The sequence below is a fragment of the Pelobates fuscus genome, chromosome 9 (assembly GCF_036172605.1).
Source record: "Pelobates fuscus isolate aPelFus1 chromosome 9, aPelFus1.pri, whole genome shotgun sequence".
Taxonomy (NCBI): Eukaryota; Metazoa; Chordata; class Amphibia; order Anura; family Pelobatidae; genus Pelobates; species Pelobates fuscus.
The window spans coordinates 18,628,451-18,641,570 of NC_086325.1; positions in this window are offsets into that span (position 1 = coordinate 18,628,451).

Sequence of the window (13,120 nt, forward strand, 5' to 3'; positions counted from 1 at the left end):
CTGCAGAGAGATTTAGAGAGACTGGAGGACTGGGCACTCAAATGGCAGATGAAATTTAATGTTGGAAAATGCAAAGTTATGCACTTCGGCGTAAAGAATACACAAGCAACGTATACCCTTAATGGAAGCGAATTAGGGATAACGACAAACGAAAAGGACTTGGGAATTGTTATAGACAACAAACTATGCAACAATGTGCAATGTCAATCAGCAGTGGCCAAGGCCAGTAGGGTATTGTCATGCATGAAAAAGGGCATTCATTCTCGGGACGAGAATATCATTTTGCCTCTTTATAAATCACTGGTAAGACCACAAATTTAAACCTATTTAGTTTAGATAAACGTCGCCTGAGAGGGGATATGGTAACATTATACAAATATATTCGGGGCCAATACAAGCCATTGTGTGGAAATCTATTCACAAACCGGACTTTACATAGGAGACGAGGTCATTCGTCTAAGGCAAAGGAAAGGTTTTTTTTTACTGTAAGAACAATCAGGATGTGGAATTCTCCGCCTGAAGAAGTGGTTTTATCAGAGTCCATACAGATGTTCAAACAGCTACTAGATGCATACTTGCAAAAACAATATTCAAGGATATAATCTTTCCTATGGCGGCGTTATATTGACGATGTTGTTATTATTTGGAAGGGGTCTTCTACTTTATTTCAGGATTATGTTAATTTCTTGAATACCAATGAGTACCATTTGTTTTTTTCTCCTGTATGGAATAAGGATGATATTACGACACTCCTAGTGTCTTTAAGAGAAACCGCCGTTTAGTCCACCTTCCCCTCTCGCAATATCAAGCATCCGTTCGTATAATTGTAACCCACGAACCATAACCATGGGAAGCGGTAATCTCCCGACCGGGATCCGTGAACAGACTCAAAACTCCCAAACTGAAATCCACGAACCGCCGCTAATCGCCGAACAAGATATCAACCAAGTGGCTTACGATTCCAATAATCAGTCTCTAGATATAAATAATAAATCCCCCCAATAACGAGACAGAAGCTCCGCATTGAGGGTCAAACAGGATCTGGCTTTACTGTGGGCTACCCGCCCGTATTTATGCAGGTCTCCCACTTGGTGGACACTCCCCTAGGGGACCAAATGGGAGACTGGAATTACAGTAGTACAGTAGGACATTCCAAACATACAGTCACAGGCTTTTCCCACAATGCAATATGATTCCCTCCCCTCTGCCCTGGAGATAATTGAGAAGTAATTCAATTATCTCCAGGACAAAGACACATCACCATTTTAAATACAAAACCAGAAAGTACATAAAAATACATAACTTTATAATAACCGAACATTTCACATTCACATTACATATCCCCAGATAGCCTGGATCTGAGGGCATATTATTGATGAATAGCGCTCAGATCCCATACGCATAGTTCAATCGCCATTGAGTCAACGTTCTTTACAGTCTTTCGGTATGCGATTGACTCCATGGGAAGGCTATCTGGGTTAAGTCTTTTCGTATGTGGTAAAACTCTCGAACAGCCGGTGTTCGTACGTGTTCGTCGAGACAGCCAGGCGACCCGTTGTTTCAGCGGTGTTCGGCAGAAAGAGTGCCCGTTTTTAGTTCCATGAAATCAGACCTGAACACCACTGGGCTTTCGTGCGTTTTAAAATGGCCGCTGCCTCGTGGTCGACATACGAACGACGGCCACCCTGAATTCGTTTTAATTGAGAAGTGTCTGCGGTTAACCACAACGTTGTAATTGGGATCAAGAGGTTAACCAGCAGCACACTTATATCCTGGGTGGCCATCTGTTCGGTAGCTTTGTTCGGTGAAAACAGTAATTCGTATGGTTGGGCTATCGGAAACAGCCATTTACACGAAGGTACATGAAATAGAAAAATCCACCACAATATACAGACGGATGGTTCTGTCACAGATGAGATCAATTTTCTTGATCTCACCTTGTCCCATGATTCAGGATATATTAGGAGCAAATGTTTCTTTAAGCCCACAGATGGTAATGGGTTTGTTCATCGTAAGAGTGGTCACCATCATCCTTGGCTTAGGGGAATTGCAAGAAGCCAATTTACCCGTCTAAGACGGAATTGCTCAGATATACAAGATTTCTATTCCCAATCATTACATGCCAAAAAGAAACTTGTTGATAGAGGATATAATAATAAAAAATTAGAGAGAGAGATTCGGAGAATTGGTGACATGGAAAGGAACACTTTACTGGAGAACAGACTGTGCCCCCCAGATACTGGGAACAGTTTTCGTTTGGCATTCATTACTCACTTTAATACTGATCACAACAAAATTAAGAGAAGTCTTCAGGGCTCTTGGCCTATTTTGCTACAGGAAACCTATTTTGGGAGCACATTTATCAGATAACCCTACAGTTATATATATAAAAAAATAAAAATTTCAAGAATATGCTGGCACCTAGTTATGCCATTAAACCACCAACAGTTCATACTCCCACTCGTTTAGGTTCTTTTCAAGGTTGTGGTTCTTGTAAAGCCTGCGCTACGACATCGATTACATATACACATTCTTTTTCCAGTTCTGTCACGGGGAAGAATTTTCAATTAAAAGATGAAATGAATTGCCACACAGACTTTGTGGTATATTTACTACAATGTCCGTGTGGCATACAGTATGTGGGACGGACCAAGAGGATTTTGAAGGTTCGTTTTTTAGAACATCTAAATAATATTAAAAAGGGATTATTGACACATTCAGTTCCTGCCCACTGTACACAATGCCCCTTTTTTCATTCAAAGGCTTCAAGTGTCTGGGTATTGAAAGGGTACCCCCCTTTTGGCGTGGGGGAAATAGAGTCCAGAGACTAGCCCAGAGGGAAACTTTCTGGATTCATAGAATACGGACCCTCACGCCAGGGGGTCTAAATATTGACATTGATTTGATTTGTTTCTTGGACTAATATAGTCAAAGTAATATTTGATATTGATATACTTGCTTGGATAGATTAGGTATGCGTGCTTGTCCCTACTATGGGACATTTTCTACAGAGGAGGACTAAACCCTTTTTAGGGGAAGGTCTATGTACTTATATTGTATAATTACTATTTAATCTTGTTGAAATATGGTTATCAGTTACCTAAAGGGTCTATATGTGGTATATATTTATAGCTATAGATCTATGTAATAGTAATAACTCCTTGATTAAAACATTTCCTCTTATATTTTATATATGTATCTTTTTTAAGAGATGTTCCTTTAAGAGTGAGAGACTCTTTTGCTCTTATCTTTAATTGATCAAATTTCTATGCCAAAGGTCGCTCTATTTTTGTTACTGGAATTTTTTGCTATATTTAGATAAGATTTTCTTATTTTATATACTTTTTCTATTTATCTTTTGATTTAATTTAGATTCTGACTTAATATATTTATAATTTTTTATGATTAAAGCAGTGACTTATGCAATACAATAAACATTGCTATTATCCAGTGTGCATGTAACAAATGAAAGTTATTTAGAATATATATAGTTAACACTCCTTTTCTCAGCAGAACCTGGGTGCTATAATTAGTCTCCTTTGCATTATACACTGTGGCTGAGACTGTTATGTCCGGTTACCATGGAGATAACACTATTGGAACGCAGACGAGCCCGTGACGCCACTTCCGGTTTCGACGATGACTTCCGGTTTTCGCCGAAAAGGGCGCCCTTTTTCCAGATTAAAATTGTGAGAAACAGCTGATGGAGGTGGTCCTCTCCTCCAATCAAACAAGAAAAAGGATCTACACCCACTGAACCCACCAATGGACTTTAGGGATTAGCCCTATTTAAGGACACAGGGGAGGGGGGTTATTTCTAGGATATGTTTATTCTGTATTTTGTATTCATACACAGTGATTTTTTTATTGCGGTCCCTGAGGAAGTTCATAACGAACGAAACGCGTAGGACTATTTATCAACATCCATATCCTATGCTAAATTGGTGACTGCTTATATATTTATATATATATTTATCGAATACATTTTCTTTCGATTTTTAAACCCTGACCTGTGGATGTCTTTTGGTGGAATAAGAATTTGGAAGTGAAAGGAAGGATTGTTGGACCCCCCATCATATCTGGGGAGGCACCCTAAGAGCGCTTACTTTGATCTAGTGAGTGCAACTGATTGCTGCGCACAATATATTATATTTGTAACAATATCACACTATGTTTTGCTTTATATTTTTTTCTGTAGATTTACACAGCTATCTCCCGAATTGCTTTTGTTGTGGTTTCCTATAATCTTTCAATGTAGGGTAATAACTGCTTGGTCCAAGGATAAATCTGACTGCCATTCTGGGGTCAAGAAGGAATTTGTTTCCTAGCTTGTTGCACAATTGGAAGTGCTTCAAACTCCCGCGTTTTTTTTGCCTTCTTTTGGATCAACAGCAAAAAACAAAAGTCAGGAAGGCTGAACTTGATGGACGCAAGTCTCCTTTAAGCTATATAACTATGTAACCACTCACTGTTCTCCATAGTGTGTGTCAAATCAGTATCCCCACACAAGGAGGCCCAACCACTCTGGATACTAATGCCCCTTGATTAGTAGTAATCCAAAATGCAGTATCAACATAATTTCCAGACAGCTTTACCTTAATAGTACTTAAAGGACCACTATAGGTACCCAGACCACTTAAGTTTAACAAAGTGGTCTGGGTGTCAGGTCCCCCTAGTTGTAACCCTGCAGCTGAAAACATAGCAGTTTCAGAGAATCTGCTATGTTTACACTGCAGGGTTAATCCAGCCTCTAGTGCAGTGGTAGTCAACCTTTTTCTATCTACCGCCCACTAATGCATCTTTCTTGATGGAAACATTTCCTTACCACCCACCAGTTTTCACGCAAGTGCAGAATATTTTTTAGAAAGGGTGTTTTTAAAAAAAAAAAAAAATGTACGTACATTTATCTTTTTATTTCTACTTTATGCAAGTTTATAATGTTTATTTATTTTTTTAATTCTTTATTTTTTCAGTGCATTAAGATATAACAATCGGGCATGTGGTACCCCAACGGTAGTCCTCATGCTTTTCAAGAAACAGTTATAACATTAGGGTTTAGGTTAGTACTTGCACAATTTTTATATTATAAATGGATTCACATAGAGAGTATTGCGTTCTCAGCGCATTTTTATATTCAAACAATGGTGAACAAGCTAAGTATATATATCTGACTTCACATCATTCTTCATGTCTAAGACTTTGCTAAATATTAGTTATATAGGAACATACGATGTTGCTCTGTGCTTGGTACACGTTAAGAAATATATAATTTGATAAATATCATAGCGTGGTCAACAGGGCCGTCTTTAACGCGGGGCAAACGGGGCAGCTGCCCCGGGCCCAGTTACTCAGGGGGGCCCAAAGCAGCTGCCCCGTGGGCCCTGCTGCCCTCTACTATTTTTCTTTTTTCCCCCCAGAAGACTAAGAAGGCTCACCGGGTGGCCCATGCACTGACGGCCACCCGGTGGGGCTTTGTAAGCAGGAGTCCGGTCGCACGCTGTGTCCCTTTAACAGCGCGACCTGCCCCATGCTTTTCGGCAGCACTGGGAGGAAACGGCCGAGCGTCACTTCCTCCCAGTGAAAACATAGAGCCGCGCGGGAGAGATCAAGGAGGCAGTGAGGAGGGGGGTTGGGCTGCGAAAGCCAGCCCCTAACTCACAACAGCCTCAGCCACCAATCTGGACACCATGGAAGGCACCCTTCAAGGTTGGAAACAGAAGGTAGGTTAAAAGTATATTGTGTGCATGTGAATGTGTGTCAGTATGTCTGTCAGTGTGTGTGTGTTAGTATTTGTCAGTATGTCTGTCAGTGTGTGTGTGTGTTAGCATTTGTCAGTGTGTGTGTCAGTATGTCTGTCAGTGTGTGTGTGTGTGTTAGTATGTCTGTCAGTGTGTGTGTGTGTGTGTGTGTTAGTATTTGTCAGTGTGTGTGTCAGTATGTCTGTCAGTGTGTGTGTGTGTGTGTGTGTGTGTGTGTGTGTGTGTGTGTGTTAGTATTTGTCAGTGTGTGCGTGTGTCAGTATGTCTGTCAGTGTATGTGTGTGTGTGTTAGTATTTGTCAGTGTGTGTCAGTATGTCTGTCAGTTTGTGTGTATGTCCATCACCAACGCAGTCAGTGGATGTTTCTGTGTGTGTCAATATGTCTGTCAGTATGTGTCAGTATATCTGTTACTGTGTGTGTCAGCATGTCTGTCAGTATATGTGTGTGTCCGTATGTCTGTTTGTGTCTGTATGTCTGTCTGTGTGTGTTAGTATGTGTGTGTCAATATATCTGTCAGTAAATATATGTATGTCAGTATGTTTGTGTGTACGTATCAGTATGTCAGTGTACATGTTTGTGTAAGTATGTCTTGTACCTCTCTACTTTAGTTCCCCCACTGTGTCATGGTGAAATGTGTGATTGCCCGCCAGGGAGTGGGGGCTGGTGGGGGGAAAGAGGGCAGAGTACAGGGGGCCCAAGAAAATTATTTGCCCAGGGTCCAATTAATATTATAGACGGCTCTGGTGGTCAAACTAGTGTGGTTTAGCTCAACTTAAATTTAAACTGCATTGCAGAGCATAGTAACCGGTGGCACTAAGGTACAGCCTTCATGTTATGTGTTATGGTACAAAGGGGGGTGTAGGCTGGCTAGTGTGTGTCTAGGGTGAGTGGGTCTCGAGAGTGAGTGTCCACGCAAATGTGGATAGCCGGTGTCCCAGGTAACCTTAAGGTGGGCCTCTCTCCCATTGTGTCGGTATAATGTTTAGAGAGCGAGTAAGATTACACCAAATTAAATAAAAATAATGATAGAACAACATTGATTACGTCAGTCAATTAGTAAATGCGATTAACCTATGCGATAAGTTACTTAACTGAACATAAACAGTGCCAGGCAGGCGGGCTTGTCACCTTTAACTTAGCAGGCTACAGGCGTTCTGTGTGTTTAACTGATGCTTGTGTTGATGTCTTATACAGTTATTGGGAGGCTATTATGAGAGTGCTAAACAAAGCTTAACTAAAGAGTATGGCTAAATAACAGAGATAAAATAAAACGACTAAACAGTGGGTATTACTTTGGAGTCCCTTGTCATTAGCGAGTCATTGTTTAGGAGGCTACTGTATGGTTTTGTTTGCGTCCCTTGTATCAGAGGCTCCAGGCCTGGCCCTCCACGTTTCCCAGCATGTAGGTTCTCTTTCAGCCCATACCCCTCTGGTTTATAATGTTTTTAACTTTATAAAGTTTAATGAGAAAGCAATAAAGTAAATTTTAATTACCTTTACTAGTGATTAATGAGATCCTTGAGGTTGATGCCCTCTTTCGGTGATATTCAGACGATTTCTCTGTTTGCTCATAATATGATTTCTCATCTGGGCATCAGTTCCGCTCCTCTCCCTCCTCAATTCCCCTCCCCACCTTTTTTTTCTTCCTTTTTTCTATTTTTTAGCCTTCCTTATAGCAATGCCCAGTAGGAAGGCTGAGCTAGGTAGCCCACTTACTTTTATTAGCCAACAACAATTCTCACCTTTTCTTTCTCTACTTTCTTTCGTACTCTACTCATTCTTTCTCCTATTCTACAAGTGCTCTGCGCCTTCTTTCTCCTTTTTACAAATACTCTGCTCTTTCTTTCTTCTATTCTACAAGTACTCTGCTCACAGACAAACACACACACTCACACATACACTTACACACACACTCACAGACAAACACATACACTTACAGACAAGCACACACTCACAAACACATACACTTACAGACACACACTCCCAGACAAACACTCACACATACACTTACAGACACACACATACAGACAAACATACACACACTCACACATGCACTTACAGACACTCACACATACACTAACAGGCAGACACACATATACTTACAGACACACACATATACACTTACAGACAATCACACACATACACTTACAGACACTCACACATACACTTACAGACACACACACACACACACACACACATATATACTTACAGACACACATACACACACACACTTACAGACACACACACACACTTACAGACACACACACATACACTTACAGACACACACACATATACTTACAGACACACACACATATATTTACAGACACACATACACTTACAGACACACACACATATTCTTACAGACACACACACACACACACTTACAGACACACTCACATACACACAAATTATATATATTAAATGTTCACCCAGACTCCATACCTGGAGAGCTGGTGTGGATCTGTCCCTGGGGTCCAGTGGGGCTTCACTTCGGCGGGCGGCTGTGTGCTAATCAGACGCGGCGAGGGAGCTCTAACCTCTCTGCTCTGCTCCCTCGCAGGCTGTCTACGTCCTAACGGAGTCCAGCGTAAAGAAAAAATCACCATAGGAAAGCATCTGGCCTCCACTCAGTTTTAACCCCTCTCAGCGCCGAGGGAGGGGGGCAATCCGAGAGCCTATAGTGTCAGAAAAATGGGTTTGCTTTCCTGGCACTATTGGATCCCTTTAACTATACTCAGGCACTGAAGCCTTTTTAAATATATTTTTAAGTACTCTAGAATGTAAGCTCATTGAGCAGGGGCCTCCACCTCTCTGTTCCTGTACATCCAGTTGTCTGGTTACAATTACATGTCTGTTAATCCACCCATTGTACAGCACTATGTAATCTGATGGCGCAATATAAATAATCAAATAACAATAATAATAAGTTGTTTAATTTACTACAACAGAGATGGTTACATGAACTCTCAAAATCTGCTCCAAATTAGAAAAATTCGATATTTTCATTGCACTTTAGCGTTTTTGTTTTCAGACACAAAATTTTGTAAACTAATAAAATGTGAGCAGGATATTGCTCTGCCGCAGAGGGATTTGGATAGATTAGGGGCCTGGGCACTAAAATGGCAGATAAAATGTAACGTAGAGAAATGCAAAGTTATGCACTTCGGGGTTAAGAATGCACAAGCAATTTACACCCTAAATTGTGGTGAATTAGGGATAACCACACATGAGAAGGATTTGGGAATTGTTATAGACAACAAATTAGGCAGCAGGGGGGCGTGGCCAAGCCAGCAAGCTGAGAAGTCGCATGGACGCTGGGCTCCCGCAGTACATGCCATTTTTCAATAAAAAACTCACTAAAATCGAGACAAAACGAGACCAGGATGAGCTACCTATACCAGGAGCGACCTGGAGACAAACCGGAAACCCTTACTGAGTGCTCGAAAGATCGGAAGCCCGCGGTGGAAAGCCGAGGCCTACAGAGAACGGAAGCGGGGGGAGGCGTCCGCTCTCCTCGCCCAGACACTGGAGGTACGGCCCCACAGATGCCCTGCTCCCCCCCCAGGACCGGAGGGGGTTATCCCGGTCCAACTTGGGGAAGCAACCCTACCACACATGTGGAGGCGCCTGGTGAGCACCGAGGAGAAGCGAAGCGAAGCAACATGGCCGCCACCACGTGCACCTGGTCCGCAGGGAAATCGGATCTGGAGACTAGGCTGGACGAGTTGTTCACCAAGGAGCAACAGACAGGCACAAAAACACTTGCCGCAAAGCAGCAGACACTCACCCAAACAAAACCGGTGCCACCGCGAACCCCCGGGACACACCGGGTGAGCCGCAGACGGCAGATACGTGGAGCTAACAGGCCAAAGCGACAGCAATTGCTGACAGCACCGGCAGGCCACAGCACCGGCCCGACAAACCCCAACCAACGCCTAAAGCACTCAAGGGCGACTCAGAGGAGACCGCACACCTGCACAGACGGGAACGGTAAGCGGCGGAAAAAAGCCTGCACAGGCCTCACCCAACCCTGTATGCCGACACAGAACAGAGGCAGGTCCCTATACGGACACACTCCTGAGCACATCACAGACCTACCACCCGGCACACCTCACCACTCCAAGGGAAGACGTCGATACTAGGACCGTACACTCTTCTTCTGAGCTGGGGGTTCACCTGGAGGTAACCCTCCCACGCCACCCATATACCCGAGGAGAAAGCCGTGCTCAGGCACATTCTTGGGCCCCCGACCCTGATGATGGGGTCAATGGACATGTGGCAAGGGCCCCTACTAAGGCCTCAGGCCGAAGATACACGGAACAAGGGCGACAATCACCCAGGCAGTGCAAAGGGAGGACCGCAGCGTGGGGAGCTGGATACCAGGAGGACCCGGGCAGACACAACATCGAGACCACCACGATGGGACGCCTCCTAAAGCACACTAGTGGCATTGGGTGAAGTGCCCCAGCAGCCCACATCTTGGTTGCCAGCCCAGACACTGAGCTGGTCTCGGGACGCTTTTACACTACTGTAACGAAATGACCGTCTTGAGACACAAACGTCTCCATTCATTTAATTTGGTTTAATCATTCATTTAGTATAGCTAGAGGTTTGCTCAAGCCTATCTTGTATTCTAGAGGCACAGTGTACCCACATGCCCTGGCGTGTATATGAGCGGCCTACTACCGTAGCATAACCTGTTGCAGACACCGTAAAGCAAATTACTAAAACTGTAATATCACGAGCTAGTGAGCTTCACACCAGATTGTCCCTACTGCAAAGAATTTACTGCATTTTTGCACAGCACTTGATACCAGTGCTAAGCATAATTCTATGGGACTTTAAACTGAATCTATGTGGTTATCACAGGCCAGCCTTAGTTTGTTATACTCGACCAGTGTGCTCTCATATGATTATTTGTGTGGAAAGGTAGCACTCGTTACACAGCTTTATCATTTAGCATGTTTTACATAAGTTTAAGTTAAGCGATTTATAAAATATAAAAAATGAGGCATTAACAATCTGGAAATGTAACTAACAATGTCTTCGCTATATCAACCCTTTTTTGTTGAATACTCAAGCATTTCCCTTTCTCTATTCTGTACCCATCATATATGCCTTAATAAAAGAAAGATTGACCAAATTAGGCAGCAATATGCAATGTCAACCTGCAGTTGCTAAGGCCAGTAAGGTTTTGTCATGTATAAATAGGGGCATAATTTCTCGGGATGAAAATATAATTTTGCCTCTTTATAAATCGCTGATAAGACCACACCTTGAATATGCTGTGCAATTTTGGGCGCCTGTTCGAAAGAAAGATATCATGGCACTAGAAAAAGTACAGAGACGAGCTACAAAATTGATAAAAGGAATGAAGCATTTTAGTTATGAAGAAAGGTTAAAAAAATAAAATCTGTTTAGTTTGGAAAAACGGCGCCTGAGAGGGAATATGATAACATTATACAAATATATTCGGGGCTAGTACAAACCTTTATCTGGAAATCTATTCATAAACAGGGCTATACATTGGACACGAGGTCACACATTTAGGCTGGAAGAAAGGAAATTTCATCTAAGGCAAAGAAAAGTTTTTTTACAGTAAGAGCAATAAGGATATAGAATTCTCTGCCTGAAGAGTTGGTTTTGTCAGAGTCACTACAGATGCTTAAACTGCAATTGGGGGGGGGGCAAATCTTTATTTTGCCTAGGGCGGCATTAATCCTTGCACCGGCCCTGCTTTTGATACTCCATCTGACTGATGTTCATTGAGTATTCTCAGCAGATGATTCTACGCAGAGACAAGGAAAGCAGGAATGTGTTAGTGCAAAAGCCCATGGCAGCGGAAGGGTTTATGAGACCCCGTGGTGATTTTTTCAGCCTAACAGCACCAGGACCACTATAGTGGAGCATTCATTCAATTATTTAATTAATGTACTTGAAGATTTTTTTGAATAAGGACTGGATTCTATTATATATCATAAGTTAGCATGTCATTGCATCTGTAGCAGTTCTGCTAGATGTAACAGTACCTTTATTTAGGATCCTGGCAAGGAGACACAGACACGTACAACTGATGATTAGATGCATTAAATATATTTGTAAAAATTGGCCATTCTGTAATTAATTTATTCCATATGTATGCTTACATCATGTATACTGTACATATATTTGTTACACTTTTTTTAAGATACAAATATATCTTATAAAGAGAACGAGTGTTTTCCTCAAAGCATTGCAAATAGTGTTGGGGTGAGCAGGACTCCCAGGAAGGCGAGTTGGGGTGCTCGGATGGAGAAAGCACTGTTGCAGAAATTCGTTTCACAACATGTTGAATTGTAAAAGAACGTTCTGAGTATTCCTGTAGTTATTGCTACAGAGGATTTGTTGCAGTCTGCTGTGGCAATGCATCCAGATCTGGAGAAAGCCACCTGATTTCCTGTCATTGTAAAAGAAAGAAACTGAGTTTATTAGGATTTACACCTACTGCTCTTTAAAATACATTTTCCTGCTGACAGAGGCTAAAATCCATCATCAAGCACTGAATTGTCAGCAAATAGATAAAATCAGAATAAAAATACAAAGTAAAGTGAATTTAAAATAATTAAATATGCTGTGTTTTCATTTCAGCTATTTTGGTCTAAAATGTTAAATTCACTTTGAATTCCCAGCAATTCATACTTTATTGAATAACTCTGATGTGTATGGTTGAATTCCCAGCAATTCATACTTTATTAATTAACTCTGATGTGTATGGTTGAATTCCCAGCAATTCATACTTTATTGAATAACTCTGATGTGTATGGTTGAATTCCCAGCAATTCATACTTTATTGAATAACTCATGTGTATGGTGGCAGGATAACATTTTCATTTTTTGGGGGGTATCTTAAAAAAGTAAAGGCCGCATTCCCACTCACACCCCTAAAAATAAAGTGTTCCTCCAGTTGAAATATTGGGAGGGATGTCCTAAGCAGGAGCTTCTGGCTTCATGTTGCAGGGTTGAAATAGATAACCAAAGACTCATGGGAGTTGTAGTTCAGGAACACCTGGAGGGCCAGAGTTTGGAGAATCCTCCTCTTTTGGATAAAGTAGAGGGGAGAATTGCCCCCCCTCGCCAGCAGACCCAAGGTAAGAAGACAAGCCGTATTTAAAATGGTTTGACTACTTAGAATAAGTAATCAAACCAGGAATGGGCACCACAACACTCATGGCACCATAACCACTACCATATGCTGTAGTTGTTATGGGACTTGGAGTGTTCCTTTAACGCATTTTTAATATATGCCTTTCTACAGTATATCTCGTTGATTATTTTTTTTTGAAATAAAGGATTTCAAGTGCCATCTTCTATCCTATAAGTG